The following is a 15270-nucleotide window of genomic DNA, read 5'->3' on the forward strand; positions in this document are numbered from 1 at the left end:
AGTGGGTGGGACTCCCCAACTTCACGGCTGGGGGTGCAGGTTCAACCCCTGGTCAGGGAACTGAGATCCCACATGCCAGCAGCATGGCCAAAATAAATAAATAAATAACCAAAGTAATTATTAAAAAGAGAAGGGGCTGTTGGCTGTCCACCACCTTTCCTCCTCTTTCTCTAGGTGGGAGCAGGAGGGGGACGTGAAGCTGAGCCAGCTTTGGGGGTGCAGAAGAGGGCTTTGTGGGGGATGGGGAACAATGTGATGGAGGGAGCCTGGGCTCCTGAAGGACCCTGCGGAGCAGAGCTGTTCACCTGTCCTGGACTGACTAGGCTCCTCTTAGCTATGAGGTGAAGGAGAAATACATTTCTATCCTTTATGGGGTCTTTTTGTTACAACTTAGCCTGTACCCCAAATAATATGGAGCATTTCCCAAAGGAACAGATAGCGATCATTTTGTACTGATAGTAATACTTATTGGGGGTTTCCCTGATGGCTTAGCAGGTAAAGAATCTACCTGCAATATAGGAGCCTCAGGAGATGCAGCTTCGATCCCTGGGCCGGGAAGATCCCCTGGAGAAGGGAATACAGCCCACTTCAGTATTCTTGCCTGGAGAATCCCGTGGACAGAGGAGCCTGGCGGGCTACAGTCCGTGGGGTCACAGAGTCAGACACGACAGCACGTGGCACACATGCTTATTGAAAGTTCACTGTATGCCAGGTGTTGGTCTAAATGCTTCCTGTGCATCACCACACTTAATGCACACAACACTCCCTGGATGCAGGTCATCATCATCTCAGAGAAAAGCAAGCACAGGTAGACCGAGCACTTTGTCCAAAGCCTCATGGCTATTGAGCGGCTAAGACAGCAGTCACACACGTACTCTGGATGGAGATCAGAGCCTCACAGCTATGCTTTTCATGAGTCCACACAAAGGACTCAGCTTAGGGTTCCAGAGAACTGTGCCCATATTTCTTCAAAATCACTGCAGGACCAAGGGAAGTCATTTAGCTTCTTGGCTAGTTGATTTCTCCAAGGGAGCATAGGAAGGAGACCCCAGCTACCTGACCTCACGCAGCTGCTGGAAGAATAAAATGAATTCACGTGGGTTCAAGAAACGCTGTGCAAGCTATAAACTGTGGCATAAAGGAAATATCGCCTTAAGGCAGGCTGGGAAATCCTTAAAACCAAAATAAGAAAATGCACTGAAAAAAATTCTTTAATGCAAATACCATCTAGCAATTTGGCACATCGCCTGGAAAGGCTGCAAAATCTGTTCAGGAGAAAGGTATGTTTGGTTTTGTGCAGCTGTTATCCTCAGATGAAAGACGGGGAGATTAACTGAAGTTAAGAGAAAGCTGGCACACCCGTGTGCCTGGCATGTGTGTGCATGAACAGACACATGTACACACAGACACGCACACACACTCACAGGCTCTCGATAGAAGAGAACCACCATCATCAAGAGCAGGAGCAGCAGCGATCTGCAGTGTCCATGGGGAGCGGGCGCGGAAGCTGGGGCGTGGGGCGGGGAAGGCAGGACGCCGGCAGCGTGAGCGGGGACTGCGGCGAGCAGGCAGCTCCAGCTCCAGCAGCCCAGCTGCAGCGGGGCTGGCACCCCAGAACTCTCAGGTCACGTGTGACATTCTTCCATTTTCTAAAGATGCTCAGGTTTACAAATAAAACACGCCATGGGCCAGGCACTGCTGTCCTGGGATCAAGCCCTGCGGCGGGAAGTCACATCTGACAGGTTGAGATGTTTCACTTTGTACGAGCCTCAGTCTGCCCTCAGCCATCCCCCCGCCCGGGACCACTGCCTCCTCCTTCTGCCCTTGTTCACCCCACCCTCGGGGAGCCCGCCTTCCCTCTGCTCTGTGCTCTTGGAGCGCGCCGTCCCTTCCTTCTCCCTTGTACCCGGTTATCTTGAAAATAGCTTCCCTCCTCTGCCTGCCAATCAATGCCGCCATTCTTCTTTCTGCCAACATTATCTCAACCTGCTACCTGCCCCCAGCAAGTGGCTGTGTTGGCGCGCCACATAAGGTGGGCTACGTCAGGCTCTCGAGCGTCCAGAGAAGGGGGCACAGGCAGTGCTGGGGGGCGCTCCACAGTCGCAGGCTCTGTCTCTGGTGTGCGGTCGGAAGCCCAGCACGGGGTCACCTGCACATGTGGTCCTGGCCCCGTGGAGACCCCGCCAAGGGGCGCGGCCGGGATAGGGCTCCGGCTCCCGCCCGTCTGCTTGCTTTCCCAAAGGGCCTCGCCCGCGTCCCACGGGTGCCCAGGAAACCGGCGGGCTGACTGCCCTGTCTGCTGTACCCCCTGCCACCCCCTGGCCCCGACCTGGGACTGTGACTGTTAACTTCACGCCTCATCACCAGCCTGTGGCCCGAAGGCCAGCAGTGACCCCAACAGGCTTCAGTCTGTGCTCTCACGGGACTGGGGGTCCTCTCGGCCCCGACCTGACCAGGGGGACGGGGGGCCCAGGCTCACCCCCAGGTCCGTCAGGCATCAGGAGCAACCTGCCGAGGGTGGCGGAGCCCAGCTTTCCAGAGAAGAACAGATTGGGGTCCCCCCGGTGGACTTTCAGGGAATTCTGTGCCCTGCTGATTGGCTTTGCCTGGGGCAGCCCCTGGAGACCCTCGGCTCCGGGTGGCAGCAGTGGGCGTGCGGACATTGCCTGGGGCAGCGGGGCTGTGCCGTGTCCTGCGCCCTCCTGACCTCCTGTTTGCTTGGCACGGCAGGATGAGGGCTACCAACAGTTCCTCTCTTTGTTTCCACCGACTTGCAAACTGTATGCTTCCCTCAGAAAAGGCACAAAGGCCCCCTTTCTTCTGCTTGCCTGTGCCATGGGCTGCTCTGCAGGGCTGGGGTCGGAAGCCCAGGCCAGCCCCAGCACAGACCGCCCATGAGCAGCCTCTGCTCGGGGCTGGGCACCCCCGGTGGCCCCCCAGGCCGGCATCCAGCCCCGGGTCTTAAAGTCTCAGAGCCCGCAGTTGCTGGGTGGGTGCTGCAGGCTTGGGTCCAGTTTCCCTGGAGGAGTTAGCCTGCCCTCCCTGGAAACAGGGATACATGGTGCAGGAGCTCCAGGGAGTTTGGACAAGTTCTGATGCCCCAGAAATCCTTGTTTCTTTAATTGAAATATAATTGATATTACCATATTGTGTTAGTTTTAGGTATACTGCAGAGTGATTCAGTTACATATATATATATATTTTTTTTTTTCAGATTATTTTCCATTACAGTTATTACGAGATATTGACTATAGTCCCCGTGCATACGGTAAACCCTTGTTGCTCACCTCCTCCATGTATGGGAGCTTGTGTCTGTTAACCCCATGCTCCTCATTCACTGCCTCCTTCTTTCCCCTTTGGTAACCAAAGTTTTGCTTTCTATGTCTGTGAGTCTGTTTCTTTTTGTATATAGATTCATTTGTATAATTTTTTTGGATTCCACATACAAGTGATATCATAGTATTTGTCTTCCTCACTTACTTCATGGTCTTATTTACTTCACTGTCTGACTTACTTCACTTAGTCTGATAATCTCTAGGTCCATCCACATTGCTGAAAATGGTAGTATTTCAGTCCTTTCATGGCTGAGTGATATTCCATTGTATATATGTGCCCCATTTTCTTAAACCAATTGTCTGCTGATGGCCCCAGAGATTCTGATGTAATTGATCTGGGAGTGCAAGATGGGCACCAAGGATTTTCAAAACCACCCAGGAGAATCTAACGTACGGCCGGCTTGGGGAATCACCATCCGTGCTTCTGAGATGTCAGTGAGAATCACTTGGGGAGCCTGTGAAAATACAGGCTTTGATCCAGAAGTCTGGGTTTGGGCTAAGGGTCCACATTTCTATCAAGCTCCCAGGAGATGTGGTTGCTTCTGCTGCATGGACCTCATGGAATAGCCTGGACCACACGGAATAGCCTGGACCTCGTGGAATAGCCTGGACTACATGAAATAGCCTGGACCTCGCGGAATAGCCTGGACCTCGTGGAATAGCCTGGACTACATGAAATAGCCTGGACCTCACGGAATAGCCTGGACCTCGTGGAATAGCCTGGACCTTGTGGAACAGCCTAGACCACGCGGAATAGCCTGGACCACGTGGAATAGCCCGGACTATGCGGAATAGCCTGGACCTCGTGGAATAGCCTGGACCTTGTGGAATAGCCTGGACCACGCGGAATAGCCTGGACCACGTGGAATAGCCTGGACCTCGTGGAATAGCCTGGACCTCGCGGAATAGCCTGGGTGGCTGTTGGGTCTGCATCCTGCCACCCCCGCTTGGAGGCCTTGGTGAGTTTCTCTCCAGGCCTCTGTCTCGCTGTCACTCATCTTGGTCAGCTGCTGTGAGGACTAATGAGAGAGGAAGCCTGAGGCACAGAGCTGCACCTTGCACTCAGAGAGCGTCCTGCAGACGTCGGCTCCTGTGGTTTTCCAGTAGAGGCCTTCTGCAAGGGAAGGACAGGATTTCTTTCTTCTGATCTGCCCATTTCCTACTTCAAAGCCATCAGGACTTCTCTTTTGCCCCAGGATGAAGCCCAAACACCATACAAGGACCCTCCCCAAAAGGCCCTGGCCCACACCTGTGGCTTCACTTTTCCTGCCTTTCAGGAGTCTCAGCACCCCCACCTCCAACGACAGGTCACCCAGCTAAGCCCACTGCAGTGCTTCTCTTCCAGATGCAAGCCTGGCCCCTCTGCAGCCCTCTCCTTGGCACAGGTGTGACTTACTCCGCAGACTTCCCTGGCTCCCGAGTACAGGTGGGGGCCCCCTCTGTGTCCCCCAGACCACCATGCTTTTCCTCACCAAACCCCCAACCCTTAGGTACTGTCAGTAGCAAAAAGCTTTTTAAATATCTTTTTTTTTTTTTGAAGTGGACCATTTTTAAAGTCTTTATTGAATTTGTTAAAATACCGTTTCTGTTTTATGTTTTATTTTTTTGGCCATGAGGCGTGTGGGATCTTAGTTCCTGGATCAGGAATCAAGCCCACATCTCCCACGTTGGAAGTTAAAGTCTTAACCACTGGACCAACAGAGAAGTCCCAGTGGTGATTTAAACACATGTCTCTCACCTCTAGTGGTTGAAAGTTCAGGGAGGGCTGAGCTCACTGCTGTGTTCAATAATATTGGAATGAGTATGAATGAGTGAGTGACTAAGTGAATGAGTTTAAAGGAAAAGTCTCTTTGACTATAGAGTCAGAAACCCTGCGTCATGCAGCCCCATCCATCCAGGGTGCGATCTCCGACCAGCTCTGCAAAGGTCCATACATAACCAGCTATCCACGCTTCCCCCTCGCCAGCCCCTAGCTTATTCCAGCCCTGGTCCAGGTTGCCCTGTTGGATATCCTAGTTCCAGAGAACAAAATAAAGGAAATCAAAGGTGTTGTTCAATTGGTCGTAAGTCACAGAGGAGATCCCATCTATGATGTTAAAGGTTATTAGACAAAAGTCAATGGAAACAACCTGTGTCCAACAACAGACGAACGGGCACAGAACAAGCGGCATCAACGTCAATAGAATCCTATTTCGCCATAAAAAGAAATGACTTTCTGATACGGGCCACAGTGTGGACGAAGCTTGAGTGCACTGTGCCACGTGAAATAAGCCGATCGCAAAAGGACAGCTCTCGTCTAATTCTGCTTGTATGCTGCTGCTGCTGCTAAGTCGCTTCAGTCGTGTCTGCCTCTTAGCGACCCCATGGACTGCAGCCCACCAGGCTCCTCCGGCCATGGGATTTTCCAGGCAAGAGTGCTGGAGTGGGGTGCCATCGCCTTCTCCGCTGCTTGTATGAGACACCTAGAATTGGCCAATTCATAGAGACAGTAGAATAGCAGATACCAGGGGCTGGGGCAGAGAAGGACGGGGAGACACTGTCCAGTGTACGGAGCTTCTGTTCAGGATGATGAGAACATCTAGGGGGACATCCCTGATGGTCCAGTAGTTAAGGCTTTGCTTTCGAAGCAGAGGGTGCAGGTTTGATCCCTGGCTGGGGAGCCAAGATCCCACATGCCTGGTGAAAAATCCAAAAATAAAGCAAGCAATATTGAAAAAAATTCAATATAGACTTTAAAAATGGTCCCCAAGAACAAAAAAAAAAAACATTATGGGGACTTTCTTGGTGGTCCAGTGGCTAAGACTCTGAATTTCCAATGCAGAAACCAGATTCCACATGCTACAACAAAGACCCTGCACAGACAAACAAAATAAACACTTAACAAAAATAAACATGTTCTGGAAAGGGATAGTGGTGAAGAAGTGACAGAGTTCCATGATGGTTTCCCTGTGGTCACGTATGGATGTGAGAGTTAGACCATAAAGAAGGCTGAGCACCGAAGAATTGAGGCTTTTGAACTGTGGTGTTGGAGAAGACTCTTGAGAGTCCCTTGGACTGCAAGGAGATCCAACCAGTCCATTCTGAAGGAGATCAACCCTGAATATTCATTGGAAGGACTGATGCTGAAGCTGAAGCTTCAATACTTTACCAAGAGCTGACTCCTTGGAAAAGACCCTGATGCTGGGAAAGACTGAAGGCGGGAGGAGGAGGGGACGGTAGAGGATGAGATGGTTAGATAGCATCACTGACTCAGTGGACATGAATCTGGACAAATTCTGGGAGATAGGAAAGGACAGGGAAGCCTGGCGTGCTAAAGTCCATGGGGTCACAAAGAGTCAGACACAACTTAGCGACTGAACAACAAAAGGGGTGAAGGTTGAACAACATTATGAATAAGCTTGATGCCGATGCGTTTCACACTGAAAAATGGCTGCTGCTGCTGCTGCTAAGTCACTTCAGTCGTGTCCGACTCTATGTGACCCCATGGACTGCAGCCCACCAGGCTCCCCCGTCCCTGGGATTCTCCAGGAAAGAACACTGGAGTGGGGTGCCGTTGGCTGACACGGTAAATTTTAGATTATGTCTTTTTTATCACAGGCACACACACAAACTACTGGGGACTTTATCCATGGCAACACCCTAACCTACACCCCAAAGGGGATGATGTTCATAAAGAAGCAGAGATTCAGGGCCAGAAACACATCCTGGCCTTTTCATTTTCCTGGAGGCTTAAGGCTGACATACAGAGCCCCAGAAGGTTAAACTGTGTGGCTGACCAGAGGGGCAAGGAATGCCAGATATTTGCAGCTGGATTTTCAGTGGGTGAGATCCAGGCAAAACTGCTAAAGGAGAGAAATATTACAGCATTCAGAGCATGCTTTGGAAAAGAAGCAATTGCTTGTGTCAAAAGAATTTAGAAGTATAATCAGCTATTGTTTGCAATTGCTTAGCTAAAATGAGGCCCTCTCAAAAAAAAAAATTTTTTTTTAACCTAGGTAACTATTGTATGCCAGGTAATTGTAGCTATTTAAAAGTTAATGGCAAAAAAAAAAAAAAAAAAAAGTTAAGAAAAGGGAAGGCAACTGAAGGGATTCAGTGGGTGATCAAAATTGGAATCTAAGATGCTTTTCCTAAAGAGACACCTCAACCTGAATGTGATGTGAAGCTTCCAGAAATGGTTGCCTCTGAGAGAGGCAAGGCTGAGGGATTAGGCCTCTGGTTGGAATCAAGATTTCTGCAAATCATTGAAGATCAAAGCCATTTTCTGTTTTAGTTCCATCAAGCTGGAGTCTCCAGGCCCTGCCTGGAAGGAGAAATTAGCAGCCAGCCTCCTCAGCATCGGGAGCTTCCCTGGTGGCTCAGCTGGTAAAGAATCTGCCTGCCGTGCAGGAGACCCCGGTTTGATTCAGGGATAGGCTACCCACTCCACTATTGTTAGGCTTCCCCGGTGGCTCAGCTGGTAAAGAATCTGCCCACAATGTGAGAGACCTGGGTTCAATCCCTGGGTTGGGAAGATCCCCTGGTGAAGGGATAGGGTACCCACTGCAGTATTCTGGCCTCGAGAATTCCATGGACTGTATAGTCCATGGGGTCACAAAGAGCCCTACACGACCAAGCAACTTTCACTTTCATCCTCAGCATCATTTTGCTTGTTTTCACACCAGCACAAGAAAGTTTAAGTCAGGGCAGGAAAAACGCAGGGGTTTGTGTGCTGGGTCCATAAAGGTAGCTGGGAAGGACCTGGATTCCGGCTTCACTGTTCAGACAGGTTGTCCACCCAGTCCTCCGCCTTTTCAGGGGTCACACACCTTCCCCTTTCGGCAAAGTGCGCTTGCACCGCTGACCTTCTCCAGTCTGCTCCTGTCTCGCCAAAGGAAAGGAGGGAGGCAGATTACTGAGCATTACAACCTGACCACACCTGGGGGTGAAGCGTCCAGAGCGAGCCACATGAAGGCAGCCAGGCCTTAGAGCCCCTGAGGGTCCCGGGAGGCACCGAGTAACAGCCTTCATCCTCTCCCTCATCTTCAGACCTCAGATCAAGCTTCATTTGCTCCAGACATCCCCTGACCCCCCAGACCAAGCCAGCACCTCGGTTATAAATTCTGAGAGCTGCCAAGCTTTTCCTTCAGAGCACACGTTACTTTAGGGAATTCTAAGTCCACAGAATTATTTGATCATCTGACTCTTCCACTGGACCTTAGGCTGCATGAGAGCAGCAAACATGCCCGTTCTGCCCGCTGCCGTGCACCCTGTGCCAAACAAAGTGACTGGCACACGGAATCGCAGATGCTCAGGAAACACTCGTTGAATGAATGAATCGAGGGAACCAGAGGGGTTGGGAAGGGGCTTCTGAAATATTTCATTGAGCTCCTGAGAATTAAACTTGCTCCAGTGTTTATTCCATGTTATCCCACAGTTATGTTAATAATAGATACCATTTCCAACCATACCAGTAATTACAGTAACCATTTACTGAGTTCCTACTGTGCGCCATGTACTCGGTTTATGTAATTCAGGGGTTCGTCTCATTCGATGCAGACAGCCGCGCCTGACGTAGACACTATTATTATTCCCATATCAGGGAGGAGAAACTGAAACTCTGAGGGGTTGGCTAAGTGTCTTGCCTGTGGCCATACAGACAGCAAGTGCCTAAGCAGGGATTTGACTGTTGCTGGGTGCTTTATACATAAAACTGCATTTCATCCTCATGGAAACTCCAGGGGGAACTGAGGCTCAGAGAGGTTAAGAACCCCGCATGAAGTGACACAGCTGGAAGTCACAGTCAGGCTCCAAATCAGGCTCTGATTCCAAAAGACGGCTCTCTTCAAGGCTTAATGACAATTTGATTTTTGGAAAGTGATTAAATGAAGTTCAGATGACTGAGCCAGCAGGGTGAATCAAAAGGAGAAATCCGATTCCACCGAACCAAAGCTAGAACTTCCTGCTGAGGGGGCGGGCGCCGCACTCCAGCTCGGTGTCCCCCGCACATTCCCGCTGCCCCGTCTGCCTCTGTCTCAGGAAATCACCTCTCCTCTGAGCTCCCCTGTCCTGCAGCCGCGACTTCAGACGGAAACGTCTGGGACCGAAGCCTCGGCAGGGGAGGCTTTCCTGTGACGCCCTGCCGCCGATCTCCCCGCCTTCCCGCGGCTCGGCGGGCGCTCGGCCAGCCTCCCCCTCCGCGGTGCCGGCCCGCGCCGCTGGAAGCTCCTGGAAGGCTCGGGAAGCAGAGCGGCTCTTGAGGCCCAACTGCGCGCGGAGCCGCGGAAATCACGGCGCTGTGGGAACGGCCGGCCGGGGCCTCTGCCAGCTCGGCTGAGCTACGGCGCGAGGGGCCAGTGGCTTTCCGAGTGTTCAGAAGCACATTTCTCAGCCGCAAGCAATGCCATTGTCACGGGAGCACTTCCTGTTTTGCACAAATCACCCGTATTAAAACCAGAAAGAGGCAAGAGGCTGGCACCCACGATGCCCGCAGTTGTTTGGGAAACGCCGGCCCCGGGGCGGTCTCAGGCCGGCAGGGGCCAGGAAGGGCCCGGCCCCGCTTCTCCCCGCTGCCCTCCACCGCGGCCGCAGCCTCACTGCCCTTCCCCGGCGGGCCCTGAGGCCCCGCGCTCTCCCCGCGCTTCCGCGCCCACAGTCCCCAGGTGGTAGTTCGGTCACATCACCTATTTGCTCCAGACCCTGCAGTGGCCGCGCCACAGACCACGGAGGAAATTCTGAAGACCTGGCCGGCACCCAGAGCCCTCCTCAGTGACCGTGACCCCATTTACTCGGACTCCGCTTCCGGGGCTGAAACCAGGGTGGGACCAACGCAAGATGTAAAAGGGCGCCAGGTGACTCAGGAACTAAGTACTGATTTTTTCAAAAATAAAAAAATGATGCAAAAAATCCACGATGAGCAAAACACCAAAACTTCACATAAAGATGAAAATTTAAAATTTCACCTGCACTTTTCGCGCGGCCTCACGGCCTGCTCCGTGTCTCCCTCCGCTCCCCTCCTCCAGCTCCTCTCTCAGTCTGCTTGGCTTTTTCATAGCAGGTGCTTCAGATGATAAAGCTTCTGCCTGCAATGCGGAAGGCCTGGGTTTGATCCCTGGGTCAGGAAGATCCCCTGAAGGAGGAAATGGCAACCCACTCGAGTATTCTTGCCTGGAGAATCCCATGGACAGAGGAACCTGGCGGGCTACAGTCCATGGGGTCACAATGAGTTGGACACGACTAAGTGACTAACGCTTTCACTTTCATCACCACCTGATGTTCCATTCAGTTTATTTCTCTCCAGTTATTGCACTAGAATCTAAGCTTCATAAGAGCAGGGCCTGATGTCTGTTTGTTCATGGCCGAGTTCCAGAGCCTGGTATGTGGCACAGACTCAACTCACATTGGTACAATTGAAGCACTTCAGTCTAACTCTTATGTACATCCTCACTATAAAAAGCAGGTAAATGCAGTTTTTTATTTAGGATGAAACAATTATATACATTCAAATTTATATAATTACTGAGAAAGGCAGTCAGAGGAAATATTTGTTTGGCTTGAACATAAAAATTTGAAAACTGGTATTATGGATACTTGTGGGAATCAGATAGCACCTTGCAGTATCTTTATTTCACTTTATATTTGCATTTTCTGTGATTCCACAAACTCAAGAGAATCTAGATTCATTAAGATAAGCAGTTGCTATCTGTAACTATATAAAAAAGACACCCAGCCATTACATGAGTGAATTATATGTCCAGTAAGCTGTTAAACAAACTGAAACAAAATAGTTCTTCTTGCAAGTCTTATTTAGATAAACGTAGCTTTCCTTTGTTAAAAGAAATGGAAGGCGAAGCTTCATCACAGCCTGGACAAAAAATTTATCAACCTGAATGAAAGCTTTACATATTGATATTACCATTTAAATTTTTTAATTATAATTTAAAATACACTTCAAAATAGAAATTTGAATATTGAAACATTACACGGTACACTTGAAACTAATATAATCTTATATGCCAGTTATATCTAAATTTTTTAAAAAGGAATCCTTTCTTGCACCATAAATCCCCCGTCTTAGTACGGTGCCTGGCACACAGTTCATCCTCAGATGGTGTTCTTTTATTTGTTTTGCTTTAATTTGACTGAACTGAACACTGGTCTCAATTTGATCTGGTAAGTCTTCAGTATCTGTTTTTAAGCTCTCTGATAAAAAGTTAAAAAAAATGCAATTTTTATGACTTAGAGTCATAAGTAAAAATAGTAATAGCTAACATGAATTAAACTCTCTGTCGTGCATGTATTTGGATTTCCTCATTTAGCTATTACAACCCTGAGCAGGAAAGTGCTATTTTTATCAGCCCCATGTGACTGAAGAAGAAACTGAGGCTGCCAAGGAATAGAAAAGAAATGGTTGCTGTGGACCCTAGTTGGAAGGCTGAGAGCTGGTACTCCCGTTAGACAGACTCCAGAGTCAGCTTGGCAACGATCTGAGCTGCTGGGTGAAGAAAGGCCAGGACTGAGTCAGATAGCAAGGATGGGGCATGAGTGGCCCACAGCACAGGGGCAGAGCAAGAGCGAGAGGAGTCTGGGAGCCCAGAGGACCCCGTGTGATCGGCCCGTAAGACAGTCTCTCACACGTGGCGTCGCGGGAGCGCCTGGTGACTTTGACAAGAAGAGGCCCTCAGGCAGGTTTCTCAGCTGCTGCACACTGACATTGGCTGAGAGGTTCTGTGTTGCAGGGGGCTGTCCCAGGCCCTGCAGAACGCTCTGTGGCAGCCACAGCCCCCATCTGCTAGATGCCCCTCCCCTGGGTAGTGACAACCAAGAATGTTTCCAGACACTGACACGTGTCTCCTCAGGAAAAAAGTGCTCCTGGTTGGGAACTCCTGCTTTGAGAATGGTGGGGGCAGAAGGCACTGAAGTAATTAGAGGAGATAATGGGAGGGGAGGGGGCGAGAACCAGAGTGGGGTCGGGGCTGCAGGTGGTGGGCAGGGCCAGGGAGACGCTTGCTGCTTTAAAACTCATATCTATATATATATGGGATATAGCTGTATCTATATCAATGTATGCGTTCGCTAAGTCACTTTAGTCATGTCCAACTCTGTGTGACCCTATGGACCATAGCCCACCAGTCTTCTCTGTCCACGGAATTCTCTAGGCAGGAATCCTGGAGTGCACTGCCATGCCCTCCTCCAGCGATCTTCCCGACCCAGGGATCGAACTCGCATCTCTTAGTCTCCTGCACTGGCAGGTGGATTCCTTACCACTAGCGCCACCTGGGAAGTCCCATATTAATGTATGTATAAATATACATTCATATACACACACACACATATATATAAGAAAGTTTAAACTCATTATGTATGTATGTGTGTATATATATATTTCTGTATATACATATGCATATATATATATAGGTTGATGGCATGGATCCAGGAGAGTGAAAATCTCGTGGATGAAGGAGAGAGACAGAGAGAATAGTAGATGTGATTTTCTGGGACAAGCATGAAAGGAATAGAATCCAGATCACAAGTTGCAGGGTTTGCCTTGGAAAGGAGTAGAGACACTCCAGCCTTCGGAGCAGACAGAGGCCTGCTGCCCAAGCAGCCGTAGGAAGGTGTGTGCATTTGGGTGGGCAGAGGATGAGGGGAAGCAGCTCAAGGGAGGCAGGGAGCGTGCTGGGCGCGGTGTGAGCGCGTCTGCAGTCTGAGGCCAGGAATCTGAGATGAAGCCAGCTGCGTGGTGTCAGGATTTTCTGCAGAAGTCGTCTGTGGGGGACAGCACGGAGCGGGCGGGCGCAGGAACAGGGTGGTTCTTCCTCCACTGCAGGGAAGGCTGGGAGAGTCTGTGCACCTGCAGACCAAGAGCTCGGGCGCGGAGCGGCTTCTCTTGCCCAGCCGCAGAGAAGTGGTTTATTTTGACTTGACTCAAGAATGCTTCAATGAGCCAACTTTACAATTTGCGTGGCATTTGGAATCTCCCTAAGTTCTTAGGATGTTACTGCCTTGCCAGAGGGTGGGTGGTTTTCAACATCCTGGTGGAAATGTATCATTGTGACATGTGATATGAACATCAGAAACATTGACTTTCGGGGGATCCCACGGTGACAGCTGACCAAGCTACTGCCAAGAAGCATCCTAACATCTAACGAGGTTCTCAAACGTGAGTGTGCATCGGAATCTCTGCGAGGGCTTTAAATTAGATGGCTGGGGACTTCCCTGGTGGTCCAGTGGTTAGGACTCCACATTCCCTGTGCAGGGGACCCGGGTTCCATCTCTGGTCAGAGAACCAGTTCCCACATGCTGCAATTGAAGATCCTGTGTCCTGCAGCTAAGACTGGGGCAGCTAAATAACCAGTTAAACAGATATTTTAAAAACCCACAGATTACTGGGCCCACCTCCAGAGCTTCCGACTCCCTAGGCCCAGGGAACTTGCATTTCTGAGCTTCCAGCGGATGCGGAGACTGCTGGCTCCAGCGCCACACTTTGTGCCCACTGGGCTCCCCCCGTGGCTCAGCGGTAAAGAAGCCACCTGCCAATGCAGGAGACTCAAGAGACATGGGTTCAAACCCTGGGTTGGGAAGATTCCCCTGGAGAAGGAAATGGCAACCCACTCCAGTGTTCTTGCCTGGAGAATCCCAGGGACCGGGAGCCTCCAGTCCCTAGGGTCGCAGAGTCGGACAGGACTGCGCACGCGCACTAGAGGAAGAAGACAGGCGTTGGTGTTAAACCTGTGAGTTAAATCCTGGCCCCATCCGGCTGTGGAAGCCTGGGCAGGTTACGTCACTGCTCACGTGTAAAATGGGAACCGTGCTGTACACACTGAGAGCTTGTTTTGAAAACTGGACAGAAATCACGTCAAGTCCAAGGCTCCAAGGAGGCCCTCGGGAAAGGCAAGCAGCAGCTATTTTTTATCAGCCTTCTGACACACCTCCACAGCACATCAGACACCCAAGACAAGCAGAGACTGGGCCTCAGGAGTCGGAGAAGGTGACTGACTCGGTAATCTGTCCACCCTCTCTTCCTCCTCTTCTGAAAATCCAGGCACCAAAATAACCCCAAACACCCACCAATGACTCCCAGGGATGACATTTCCAAGTGGAGGAGATAACTGATCACTTTCACATTCTGTAATATTTTAAGTACATTATCTTTAAAATCTAGGTCAGGTGGGGAATGAACTCGGGTTGATAGAATGCTAGATCTGAGAAGAGACTTCCAGACCGTCTCCTTTCCAGGTGAAGGTGAGGAACCCGAGCCCCTTCAGAGAGGAGTGCAAGTCGTGGGTGCCGACGAAGCCGGTGGGCTGCACAGCGCCCTGGGCTCGTCTCCGCGGCCTTTGCCCCCCGGAGAAGAGGGCAGAAAGCAGCAGTAAGACCCCGGCTCACACAGCCCAAACGCTGGGAGAATCTTAGGCTTATCAGGGAAGGATGTGTGTTAGAGTACATTTGGAAACACTGAGGCCACACCCCATCGCCTCCCTCCTCAGTTCACTTTTTCTCTTTCCTAAGTCAGAAGGTAGATTGGTTCCTTTGCCTTAATTCCATGTTTGGGGCTGTGTTCATCCTTGTTGCTGTGTGTGGGCTCTCTAGATGTGGTTTTCTGTGGCATGCGGGCTCTTAGTTCCCCAACCAGGGATCGAACCCGTGTCCCCTGCATTGGAAGGTGGATTCTTAGCCACTGGACCACCAGGGCCGCCCCCTACTCCCCATTTTCCTTTATTCGCCTCTCACATTACACCCCACATGCAGAAGGCACTTGTTTGGGGCCCACGATAGAACAGACGACTTTTACTTTTATTAAACTTATAAAGATGAATAAGCCAAAAACCTGTTTGCATTAAATTTTGTCTTATTCCATTTTCTCTGATCCCAAACAGCCAGTGTTTTCAGAAACCTGTTGTTTGCCAAGCATTCTTGAGTTGCTGCTGTGTTACAGACGAGGCTCTCTGCTGCT

At 50.5% G+C, this 15270-nt stretch overlaps 1 long non-coding RNA gene across 1 annotated transcript in view; it reads right to left on the reverse strand.

The window, feature by feature from the left end:
- Positions 1-10448, reverse strand: part of LOC102400631 — a 33199-nt gene extending 22751 nt beyond the window's left edge. Inside the window, exon 1 of the long non-coding RNA XR_329076.4 lies at positions 10277-10448. This is a non-coding gene — a long non-coding RNA (uncharacterized LOC102400631). The remainder of the gene's footprint in view (positions 1-10276) is intronic.
- Between the last annotated feature and the right edge of the window lie 4822 nt (positions 10449-15270).

This window comes from Bubalus bubalis, chromosome 11 (genome assembly GCF_019923935.1).
Source record: "Bubalus bubalis isolate 160015118507 breed Murrah chromosome 11, NDDB_SH_1, whole genome shotgun sequence".
In the NCBI taxonomy this organism is placed as follows: Eukaryota; Metazoa; Chordata; class Mammalia; order Artiodactyla; family Bovidae; genus Bubalus; species Bubalus bubalis.